Below are 11,790 nucleotides of genomic sequence, written 5' to 3' on the forward strand. Positions count from 1 at the left end.
TGGGAGCTGCTGACCGCCCAGCGCGGCCTCTCCCTGGGGCCCGCCCGCGCCGGGGGCTCCGGGGGGCGGAGTCCGCTGGTCACATCAGCACCACGTCCACCGGGCCCCCCCCCCCACGGTCGGTGAGCGGCTCCCTCTCCGGTGCGTCCGCCCGCGCCGGGGGCTCCGGGGGCTCCGGGGGCGGCGTCTGTGCGTCCCCCCGGTTGGCTGTTGGCGCCTGTGCTTGCCGGCCCCGGGGGCCCTGCTGTGTCCGGACACGGCTGCCACCACGTGGTCTGGCTTTGAGGGAGACTCGGGGTGCTGGGCCGGGGTCCGCAGGGGGTCCCGATGGGGCCCCGGGGCTCCGGGGCCTGCGTCTCGGGGTACGGGGAGGAGGGGAGCGCCTGGCGGAGGAGGCGGACGTGACTGATGAGCCCCCCCCCCCCCCGTTCTCCCCGCAGGTCCCGGCCTCTCCGCGGACAGTGCTGCCCCCGGCCGTGCGTGTGGTAGGTCCGCGTCTGGCTCATGGGCGGGGTCGGGGGTCGGAGGTCGGGGGTGGGGGTCGGAGGTCGGGGGTGGGGGTCGGAGGTCGGCGGTCGGAGGTCGGCGGTGGGGGTCGGAGGTCGGGGGTGGGGGTCGGAGGTCGGCGGTGGGGGTCGGGGGTCGGCGGTGGGGGTCGGCGGTCGGAGGTCGGCGGTGGGGGTCGGAGGTCGGCGGTGGGGGTCGGAGGTCGCCGGGGAGCCGGATTCCACCCGGCGGGCGCGGTGGGGGGCCCGGGGTGGGGAGTGGTAGGGGGAGGTGGTGGGGTGCCCCAGGGAGGGGGGTTCCCCGGCCCCGCGCAGCGATTCTCAGGGGAGGCCCCAGAATGGGGGTCCCGGCGGCGGTGATGGGGGCGCTTTCCTCCGTCTCGGGTTCTGTGTCTGAGGCGGGCGGGGCTGCAGACGTGTTGGGGTGGCGGGTGCTGCAGGGAGCCTCCGGGGAGACCCCGTGTGCCCGGGGCACTGTGTCGGGGTGAGGGCCTGGCCCGGCGGCTCTCCGGGGCTCGGCCTCCCCCTCTGTGAGCTGGGGGGTCGGAGCACCCCTCCCGGGCTGCGGGCGGATGGGATGAGCTCGGGCAGAGCCGAGCCGCACACAGGAGGTGCCCAGCCAGCTGTTGGGGCTTCTCTTTGTGAGCCCCCCAGGGGGGCTGCCACCTCATTTTACTCCGCACACACGGAGCGGCCAGAGGAGGACACTCTCTGAACCCATCACCTGGCTGCTCCGTGCACATCCCATAGAATAAAAGGTTCATGTGCACGGGGTCCCCTCGACCGGGAGTTCGACCAGCAGGCAAGTGCCCACGTCCCCTCCTCCTGGCCAGGCTGGCAGAACCCCACCCACGCAAGAATTCATGCACCGGGCCTCTAACACACACACACACACACACACACACACACACACTCTGAGTGGCCAGGTTGTTATGTGTTCAGAGATCATCATCATCTGGCCACTCCGTGTATATTGTGTGTTGATTCCCGAGAGGAAGGGAGAGGGCATCGAGAAATAGAAACATCCATGATGAGAGAAAACCGTGGATCAGCTGCCTCCTGCACGCCCCACCCTGGGGATCGAGCGCGCAACCCGGGCAGGTACCTGGGAATCGAACCCTGACTTCCTGGTTCATAGGCTGATGCCCAACCCCTGAGGCACGCTGGCCGGGCAGCTGGTTTTGGGGTAAATAGCCACGGGATCTCCATCCTCTCACGAAACCGCCATTCATCACGTGGCTACTTCTAAAGCACCCACTGTGTGCCAGGCCCCGCCCCGGTGCTGTCAGACGGACAGGCACCCGCCTGGCGGGGCAGGCGGACAGGAAACGGGTGACGCAGAGGGTGCCCTCGGAGGGAAGCGCTGGGTGAGGAACCGGCTGAAGGGCTGGGGGTAGTCACGGTGGGCTTCCCGGAGGAGGTGGCATTTAAAGCGAAGGCCTGCGGGGGGCGAGGAAGGGAACGGGCCGGCGGCTCAGCGAGAGGACCCGTTGTTGCAGAGGCCCCGAGGCTGCGGGAGTCAGCTGAGCCACGTGGGTGCTGGGGTTCTGGGGGCAGCCTCTCCCCCGTCCCTCAGCCCTGGGGTCCCGGGAGGCACCGGGGAGGGACGGGGCGGCCTGGGCGGTCGCCTGCTCCCCCAGCCGCGCCCCGGGCCCCCGGGGAGGTGGGGAGCCTGGGTGACACCCGGGTGGGGGCCGCACCGGGGCCTCTGCGGTCGGGGGAGGTGGCCGTGCCGGCTGGGCGGCCTGTCCTCCCCACCTGCCCGGCCTCCATCAATCCGGCTAATGGGCCTCCCTCCGAGGCCCAGCGAGCGGCTTGTTCTGCGGAGGCCCAGCCGGGATAAAAGGGCTTTTTGTCTGCGAGCACTTAGCCTCCTCCTCTGGGCCCTCCGTCACCGCAGGGGGGAGGGGGGAGAAAGGGGGGCGGCAGACGGGGAGGGTCCGGAGCTCCCTCCGCCCAGGGAGGAGGCCCGGCCTCTGGGGCCGGCGGTGGGGAGGGTGCTGACCCTGGGCAGCCTGAGGCGGGGGGGGGGGGGGGGCGGGCATGGGGTCAAGGGCGCGGTGTCGGGTGGTCACGGACCAGCAGCTGTGTGTCCGCACTCGGCCCCTGGGGCCCTGTCGTCCGCCCTCAGAGCGATCCCCGTGCACCGCGGAGCGGGGGCGGGGTGTGGGGGGCGGGGTGTGGGGGGCGGGGTGTGGGGGGCGGGGTGTCCCTGTGTGGGAGCGGCGGGGGACTGCTGGCGCCTGGGCCTGGGGGGGGCGCTGGGCCGGCTGAAGTCTCCTGTGGAAAGGCGATCCCCGTGGGTAAGGGGGGGCTCCGGGTGCGGGGGGCTGGGCGGCCGGGCTCTCCGGGGACCCCGAGGGCGAAGACCAGGACGGACGGACGGACACGGACGGTGGTGTGTGGGCACAGGGCTCTGGACTGGGTCTGCCCTCCTGGGCAGCGGGCCCTGCCCCGGGCAGAGGAGGGAGCCGAGAGCCCTCGGAGGCCTGTGTTTTTTTAAAATTTTATTTTAAAAACGATTTTTGCCGAAACCGGTGTGGCTCAGTGGCTAGAGCGTCGGCCTGCGGACTGAAGGGTCCCGGGTTCGATTCCGGTCAAGGGCATGTACGTTGGATGCGGGCACATCCCCGGTGGAGGGTGTGCAGAGGCAGCTGATCGATGTTTCTAACTTTCTGTCCCTCTCCCTTCCTCTCTGTAAAAAAATCAATAAAATATATTAAATGTTTTTATTGTGAGAGAGAAGGAAAGGGGGCTGGAGGGAAGCATCCAGGTGAGAGGAACATCACGGATCCGGCTGCCTCCTGCACGCCCCCCACTGGGGACCCAGCCCACACCCTGGGCCTGGGCCTGGGCCCCGACCGGGAATCGAACCGGGACCGCGTGGTGCCTGAGCCACGCCGGCTGGGCCATGGTGGGCTCAGTCTATCAGGCTCCGGAGGCTCCTGTCCTCCCCTCCCCTCCCCATGCTCCCCCTCCCTCCACCCATTCCTCCCTCCCTCCTCCTCCCTTCCCCTCCCCGCTCCTCCCCCCTCCCCCCTCCCCCCTCCCCCCAGGCCACCCTCAAATGACAGCAATTAATGGAGCCTCTGATGGCGGCCGGGAGGTCACTGACAGCCGGCGGGTCTGCCCTCTAATCGGGCCCGGGGGACCCTCCGCCGGCTCCGGGGCGGGCGCTCCCTCTGCCTCGGCCAGGCTGGCGGGCGCTGGCCCGGGATCTCCCGACCCTGTGCCCGCTCCTGGCTGCCCTTTTATTGTCACTTTTACAATTTAAAATGTATTTTTATTGATCTCAGAGAGGGAGAGGGAGGGAGAGAGAGAGAGAAACATCCGTGAGGAGAGAGAATCATGGACCGGCTGCCTGCTGCACGGCCCCCACTGGGGCCCGAGCCTCCAGCCCAGGCCTGTGCCCTGACCGGGAATCGAACCCTGACCTGGGTCATAGGTCGACGCTCATCCACGGAGCCTGGCCGGCCGGGCCTTTGGGTGGGTTCCGGGTGATCTCTTTCACATTAAAATGGCAAAACAGCCCTAACCAGTGTTGCTCAGTGGATAGAGCGTCGGCCTGCGGACTGAAGGGTCCTGGGTTCGATTTGGACAAGGGCATGTAACCGGGTTGTGGGCTTGATCCCCAGTAGGCGGTGTGCAGGAGGCAGCTGAACAGTGATTCCCTCTAATCGTTGATATTTCTCTCTCTCTCCCTTCCTCTCTGAAATCAATAAAAATATATATTTTTTAAAAAAAGACAGTGTTGAAGTATGGGCGTTTTTGTACTTGTTTCTCTCTGCACGTCTTTTTTAAAATTGATTCTTATTTTTGTTAAAGAGAGAGAGGAAGTCGGGGAAGAAGGAGATAGAAACGTGCATCTGCTGCCTCCTCCAGGCCCCCGCCGGGGACAGACCTGCGGCTCAGGCGTGTGCCCCGACCAGGACTCGAACCCGCGACCTCTCAGGGCCCAGGGACGATGCTCAACCACCTGAGTCGCACGGGCCAGGGCCTCTGCGAGCTTCTGCAATTCCTCTGGGCGATGGCACGTACCGAGAGCGTATTCTGTTATCGCTGAGGGACCGTTCCGTGGTGGGCGTGTGTCCCGCTGGGCTGTGGGCTCTCAGGGGCCCAGCTTTGGGCGGTGAGGAAAGCTGGGCCAGGCCGCCCGCCGCTGCCTTTTCTTGTCGTGTTGCATCGGCGGCGGCAGGAGGGGCGCTGGGCGGCCACTGCAGCTGGGTTTTCCTGTGAGCCGCGTCGGTTTTTAACGCGCCCATTTCACAGATGGGGCAACTGAGGCCCTGGGAGCTCCAGGGACTTGCCTGCGGTCATTGGGCGAGAGGTGAGCGCTCGCTGTCCTCCTCCGAGCCGGGACGTACCGGCCCTTCAGTGGCTTCGGTGTGTCTGGGGGTGCACAGCCAGAGGCGGGGCGGCTCTGTAGCCGGAACACAGGGCAGGCAGGGCCGGAGAGGCTGAGAGGCCTGCCCGGGCACACAGAGGCGGGCGGCCGTGGTCTGTCTGCCCGGGGTCAGCCCGGCTCCGTGTGCCCGGGGCCGCGCACTCACCCCAGCACCGGCGGGACTCCTGGTCCGGCAGCACCCGTCGCCCCGGGCCCCCGCTCCCCTCGCCGCAGGGTCAGGGACCCAGGCCTGGAGCTGCTGCGGGGAGACCCTGAGCACCCCGAGGCGCCCCTCCCGCCTGAGCCGCCACACACCGACCCCAGCGCCCCATCCCTCCCGAGGGGCTCCACCTAAGGGGGCGGCAGGGGCTGGCGCGGGGGCGGGGTCAGGGTCAGGGTCAGGGCTGCCGTCCTCCGGCCCCAGCTGCCCAGCCGCCTCCGGGGGTGACCCGGCGGGCCGCGGCCCTGCCCGGAGCTGGGATCGGGGGATCCGGGCCGGCCTCTGTGAGGTCGGGGCCGCGGGGCCGCGTCCGGAACAAACAGGAACAGAAGGAACCGGTGAGGCCGGCCGCGCCCGGGGCCGGTTCCTGTCCGCCCGGGTTTGGCGGGCCGTGCGGCTCGCGGTTCCCGCGTCCCGTGGTCTCCCCGGGGGGTCACGGGGTCACGGCGAGAGCCAGCCGGCGGCGGGACCCGCGGTCTAACCACGCGGCGTCTGCTCGCGCCGCTGCGTGCCTCAGTTTCCCCACGCCAGCGGAGGCTTTGAGGGGAGCAGCCCGTCCTGGCTTCCCGTCGGCGTTTTCTCCGGGGAAGTGGGGGGGGGGCCCCGAGGGGCGAGCGGGTGAAAGTTGACAGCACGGTCTCCGCCTGGGATGTGCCGCGGTGCCGGGCCACGGCCCTCCTGGCATGCACATCGGACCCCCCCCCGCCCCAACCCCCTGTGCTCCTGCTGACCACAGCAGGCGGCGTGGCGTGGCGTGGCGTGGCGTGGCCGTGGCCGTGGCGTGGCGTGGCGTGGCGTGGCGTGCCTGCGGTGTGGCCCGGGGCCGCCGCCTCCGTCCGTGGGGTGGGGGGGGCACTTGCGCCGGCACCCAGGACGAGTGGCCGTGATGGAGATCGTGTTTCCCCTGGGGAGCGCCCTGAGCCCCCCACTTCCTGTTCTGCCTGACCTCTTCTAACCCCACCCCCTGCCCCCTGCCCCTGCCCCTGCCCCTGCCCCGGCCCCTGCCCCTGCCCCTGCCCCTGCCCCGGCCACACCAGCCTTCTCTCTGCGTCTGCAGCGGCGCCCGGCTCCGTCCTCCGGCCCCGTCGGGCCTCCCCTGCGCCCACAGCTCAGGTGCTGTCCGGGCCCCCGGCAGGGGGCAGGCTCCTGGCTGCTGGGGGACCGCCGAGGGGCCAAGGTCCAGAGCCCTGGCTGCCCACCCGCCATGCGTGTGGGCCTGTGTATGCGTGTGCATATATATGTGCATGTGTGTGTGTGCATGCACGTGTACGCCCTCTGGGCCTGTCTCCGCTAAGGTCCAGAGCCCTGGCTGCCCACCTGCCATGCATGCTGGCCTGTGTGCATGTGCATGCGTGTGCATATATATGTGCATGCGCGTGCGTGCATGTGTGTGCGTGTGTGTGCACGTGCACTCCCTCTGGGCCTGTCTCTGTTAAGGTCCGGACCCTTGGCTGCCCACCCACCATGTGTGCTGGCCTGTGTGTGCATGTGTACGTGTGTGTGTGCGTGTGTCCCCATTCTGTGGGCCTGTCGCTGCCAAGGTCTGGAGTCCTGGCTGCCCACCCGCCATGCTTGCTGGCATGTGTGTGTGCGTGTGCATATGTATGTGCATGTGTACGTGTGTGTGTGCATGTGTATGTGTGCACGTGTGCGCCCTCTGGGCCTGTTGCTGCCAAGGTCTGGAGCTCTGGCTGCCCACCCGCCATCTGTGCTGGCCTGTGTGTGTGTGTGCGTGTGTATGTGTCTCTGTGTGTGTCTCTGTGCGTGCGTGTGTATGTGTGCGCGTGTGTGTGGGTGTGTGTGTGTCCCTGTCCTCTGGGCCTGTCGCCGCCAAGGTCCAGAGCCCTGGCTGCCCACCCGCCATGCGTGCGGGCCTGTGCGTGTGCATGTGTCTCTGTGTGTGCGCGCCTGTGCGCGTGTGCCTGTGTGTGTGCTTGTATGGGTGTGTCCCGCCCTCTGGGCCGGTGTCCGCGATGACCCTGCTCAGGTTCGACGGGAGGTCCAGTGCTGTTCCTGAGCTGGGGCTGGGGGCTGGGGGAGGACAGGAGCTCAGCGAGGGCCCTGGCGGTGCCGCCGGAGCGGGCGGGCGGGCGGGCGGGCGGGCGGGCCGGGCAGCGGCTCCGGCTCCCAGGCCCCCGGGGGGCGGGGGGTCCCGCTGGGAGGGACCGGTGAGGGGATGCTGGGCCGCTCCGGGGAGGCCGCGCCGCCGCGGAAGGGCCGCCGCCTCCCGAGCTATAAAAAGGCCTCCCGCCCGGTGTCCCAGCGCCGACGGCTGGCGGCGCGCCAGGGTTGCCATGGCGACGAGGAATTACTGCTCGCTGCCAAGGCTGGGAAAAAAGGCTTACTTTTGGCCCGGCGACAAGAGGAGCGGACTTATGTAATCCGTGTTTATGGGCCCGGCGTGGGGCGCGGGCGGACTGCGGCCGGACCTGTGGGCGGCCGGCCGGCGGGGCGGGCGGCGGGCTCGGTCCCTGGCCCGGCCTGTCGGGGGCAGCGCGGGGACCGGGGGGCGGCCGGCGCGGGCTCCGTCCCGGGAGCCGTAGTCTCGCGGGAGGAAGGCGGCGGAGGGGCCGCCCCTCGGCCTGGCCTCGGGGAGGATGGTGTGACATTGGCCGCGGTGTCTCCCGGCCGCCGGAGCCGAGCCGGCGTGGACCCCGCGGCCACGGCGGGCGCCCCTCGCCGCCTCCCCTCCCTCTCTCCTCTGCCTCCCTCCCTCCTTCCCTCTCCCCCTCTCCCTGCTTTCTGTGGGAGAGTTACTTAAGTGGTGTTTGGAGCTGACGGAGTCCACGGCGGTCATGTGCTCGGTAAGAGAAGTTTCCGGGCCGGGGCGGGCGCGGGGGGGGCGGGCGGGGGACGCGCCAGGCCGTGGGGGCCGGGCCCGCAGGGGCGCCCCGGGGCGGCTGATGGCTCGCGGGCGGGAGCGGGTTCTGCCCGGTGAGGGCCAGGCCGGGCCGCGTGGACCGGGGGTCGGACGGACAATGGGCAGCCGGCGTGCCCGCGGCAGGGGAGCGGGAGAGGCTGGGGGCGGGGGCCGGGGAGAGGCCGGGGGCCGGGGGCCGGGGAGGCAGGGCAGGCCTCTTGGCGGCCGTCCACGCGGGAGGGGATGGGGGGGGACGGGGCCTCAGGCAGTGCCGGTTCTGGGTGGTCCGGGCACGGGCCCGAGGTGCCTGGGCTCGGGTGCCGCGGGGAGGGGGCGGGGGCGGGGGCCCAAGCGTCCCCGGCCCGGCTCCCCTGGGCTCCCCCCGGCTCCCCCCCGGCCCCCCCCCCGGCTCCCCCCCCCCCGGCTCCCACCTCGGTGGCGCTGGCCGAGTGCCCGTGTCTGGTTTGAAATCAGCGCCACCGGCCCGGGCTTGCCCAGGGCCTGGCGCGGCCGCGGGTAAACACGGAAAGTTGGAAGGGCCGCTCACAGGAGCCTCAGTGCGGCGGGGGGGGGTGCGACGTGTCCCGGGCTGGGCGCGCCCGGCCGGTGGGGGCCGTGGGGGCCGTGGGGGCCGGTGGGGGGCGGTGGGGGCCGTGGGGGGCCGGTGGGGGGCCGGTGGGGGGCTGGTGGGGGCGGTGGGGGCTGGTGGGGGCTGGTGGGGGCTGGTGGGGGCCGGTGGGGGCCGGTGGGGGCCGTGGGGGCCGTGGGGGCGGTGGGGGCGGTGGGGGCGGTGGGGGCTGGTGGGGGCTGGTGGGGGGCGGTGGGGGGCGGTGGGGGCCGTGGGGGCCGTGGGGGCCGGTGGGGGCTGGTGGGGGCCGTGGGGGGCTGATCGGGGCTCCTGCCGGGGCACGGGGAGGTCTGTGTCCCACACGGAGTGCTGGCTTCTTGCCACCGTCCGGGTTCGGGTCCCGGTGCCACCCTTCTTCCCATACCCGCGGCCTCCGCTCCCCCCGGGAGGGGGCCTCGGGGCCTCGCCTGTGAGGTGGGACCGGGAAGGGGGGTGACGCAGGTGTGGGGTGAGGGAAGAGGATCTGAGGGCTCCTGCCCGCTGCCTGGCTCACGTCCCAGCCACAAGCTTCCTGCCCGTGCCACCTGGGACAGGTCGCCTCCCTCCGCCTCAGTTTGCCCATCTGACAAATGGGCGCGCCACCGGTCTCCACCGCACAGATGGTTGTGTGGCTGATTGGGGCTCATCGACGTGCCACCCCGCCCCGGACGGGCACAGATGGCCGCGGGCCGGGCCGAGAGCGTCCCGGGGCCTCCCGGAGCCTCAGTCCTCGCACCCGCGCAGTGTGAGCGCCGGGGGTTCGCCCGGGAAACCCCGGCTGATATGCAGGGGCTGCTCGGCCGGGGTCTGTGGTTGCCCGAAGGTGTGCCCACCAGCTTGGGTTTGAGTTAGATTCCTTCCTTCCTTCCGTCCGTCCGTTGATTTTTTACAGAGAGGAAGGGAGAGGGATAGAGAGTCAGAAACATCGATGAGAGAGAAACATAGATCAGCTGCCTCCTGCACACCCCCTACCAGGGATGTGTGCCCTCAACCAAGGTGCGTGCCCTTGACCGGATTCAAACCTGGGACCCTTCAGTTCGCAGGCTGACACTATCCACTGAGCCACACCGGTCAGGGCTGTGTTAGCTACTTCCATCTCCAGCGATCTTTCTTTTCCTCCTTGTCCGGAGCCCCCCCCCCCCCCCATTTTGTAGAGGTGGGAACCCAGGCCCTGAGAGTCAGAGGGGCCTGCGTCCCTCGATTCCATCTGCGTTTGGCCCCGGGCCCCGGTCCCCGGACTCCCCCATACAGGCCTGCTCTGTCCTGTCTCCACCTGAGCCGGCACCCCGATCGGGCCGCGGGGTCGGCCGGCCGTGCTCTCTGGGGGGCGCGTTTGTGAGCGACACCGGACGCTGGGCTGGCGGCCGGCTCGGAGCCCCTTGCTGCCCCCGAGTCCTCCTCCCTGGACTCGACCCCTCCCACGGCGCACAGGGGACCGTGGGTTTGGGGCCTGCTTCTGTGGACCGTGGTGGCCACCCGGCCCGGCTGGCGTGGCTCGGTGGCTGCGTGTCGCCCCGGGCACCAAGAGGCTGCCGGTTCGATTCCCGGTCCGGGAACGTGCCTGGATGGCGGGCTCGATCCCCGGTGGGGGGCGTGCAGGAGGCAGCTAGCGGATCAAGCATTCTCTCTCATCATGAATGTTTCATCTCTCTCTCTCCCTTCTTCTCTCTCTAAGATCAATAAAAAAACATTTTTAAAAAATCACACGGACATCCTGGCCGGTGTGGCTCCGTGGATAGAGCGTCAGCCTAAGGACTGGAGGGTCCCAGGTTCAATTCCGATCAAGGAAGGGCACGTACCTCGGTTGCAGGTTGCCCAGCCTGGGCCCTGGTCAGAGTGCATGCAGGAGGCAACCCATCGATGTGTCTCTCTCACATCGATGTTTCTCTCTGCCTCTCACTCTCCCTTCCACTCTCTCTAAGAATCAATGGAAAAATGTCCTCAGGTGAGGATTAAATAAGTAACAACAGCCGGGACCGGTTTGGCTCAATGGATAGAGCGTCGGCTTGGGGACTGAAGGGTCCCGGGTTCGATTCCGGTCAAGGGCATGTACCTTGGTTGCGGGCACATCCCCAATGGGGAGTGTGCAAGAGGCAGCTGATCGATGACTCTCATCGATGTTTCTAAGTCTCTCTCTCCCTTCCTCTCTGTACAAAACCAATAAAATATATTAAAAAAAAAAAAAGTAACAACAACAAAGTAAATAAGTAAAAAGTGCTGAGCTGAGCGCGCGCGCACACAAACGCAATACACACGCACACACACGCACACATGCACACGGTGTGTAAACTGGTGGGATCTGGGTAAGCGCTGGTTTCCTGGTTACGCGGTTGACCCGCGTGTGGTTCTGTGGGGACGGTCGGGGGGGGGGGAGAGGTGGGGGAAGCTGGCTGAGGGCACATGGGATCTCCGTGTTATTTTGAGCGGCTACATGCGAGCCTGCAGTGATGGATAGAGAGTCTGAGCCCGGGAGGCCCGGCTGTGCTGGGTTCGAGGGCACTCCTGCCCCTTGTGGCCGTGTGGTGGGAGCCAGCGGCTTGGCCCCGGCCTCCGTGTCCTCGGCTGTGAGCTCCGGCGGGCTGGTGGGAGGTTAAAGGAGCCGTCGCGTGCGGAGGTGATGCCCAGGACTGCAAGCCCACGGCTCCCTTTCCGGCTCTTGCCCAGGCCTCCCTGGGCGGGGCTCCGCGTGGAGGAGGCGGGACTGGAACCCGGGTCCGGGCGGGGCTGGTCTCTGGGAATTGGCTCTGCCCCGGCCCAGGCTGAGAGCGCCCCATCGGTCCAGACCTGAGGCTGGAGACGGCTCTGAGCTGGGAGGCGGAGTGGGTGGGGGGTGCTCCTTCCTCCCGACGGGCATTTGCATGACAAGGAGCCCTTTGTGGGGTGCAGCCTCCACACTCCGATGGCGTCATTCCCGGCCTGTGAGGTCATTGTTCCCGCCTGTGATGTCATCGCGGCCTCCTGGCCGGCGGCAGCTGTGTGGGCCGAGGCCGCTGGCCGTGGGGTGAGCCCCAGCTTCCTGCAGAGCCCGCGCTGCAGGGCCCGGCTCCGCGCCTCTGTCCCCTCCTCCGCCGTCGGCCCGGCTTTCGCACGGGGAGGAGACAGGTCTCTGCAGACGCAGCTGGGGACGGTCACCCTGACTCGGGCCGGTGACCGCACACCAGACAGAGCGAAGACACAGGAGGGGACGGTCCCGGAGACGGGGCCGTGGCCGGA

At 69.0% G+C, this 11,790-nt stretch overlaps 1 protein-coding gene across 1 annotated transcript in view; it reads left to right on the forward strand.

Annotated features, from left to right (window-relative positions):
* The first annotated feature begins 372 nt into the window (after positions 1–372).
* Positions 373–11,790, forward strand: part of NCOR2 (nuclear receptor corepressor 2) — a 99,438-nt gene continuing 88,020 nt past the window's right edge. The window contains 1 exon segment of the mRNA XM_084868456.1: positions 373–485. The gene's annotated coding sequence lies outside the window, so the exon portion shown is untranslated.

This window comes from Pipistrellus hanaki, assembly GCF_964339955.1.
Source record: "Pipistrellus hanaki genome assembly, chromosome: 19".
Taxonomy (NCBI): domain Eukaryota; kingdom Metazoa; phylum Chordata; class Mammalia; order Chiroptera; family Vespertilionidae; genus Pipistrellus; species Pipistrellus hanaki.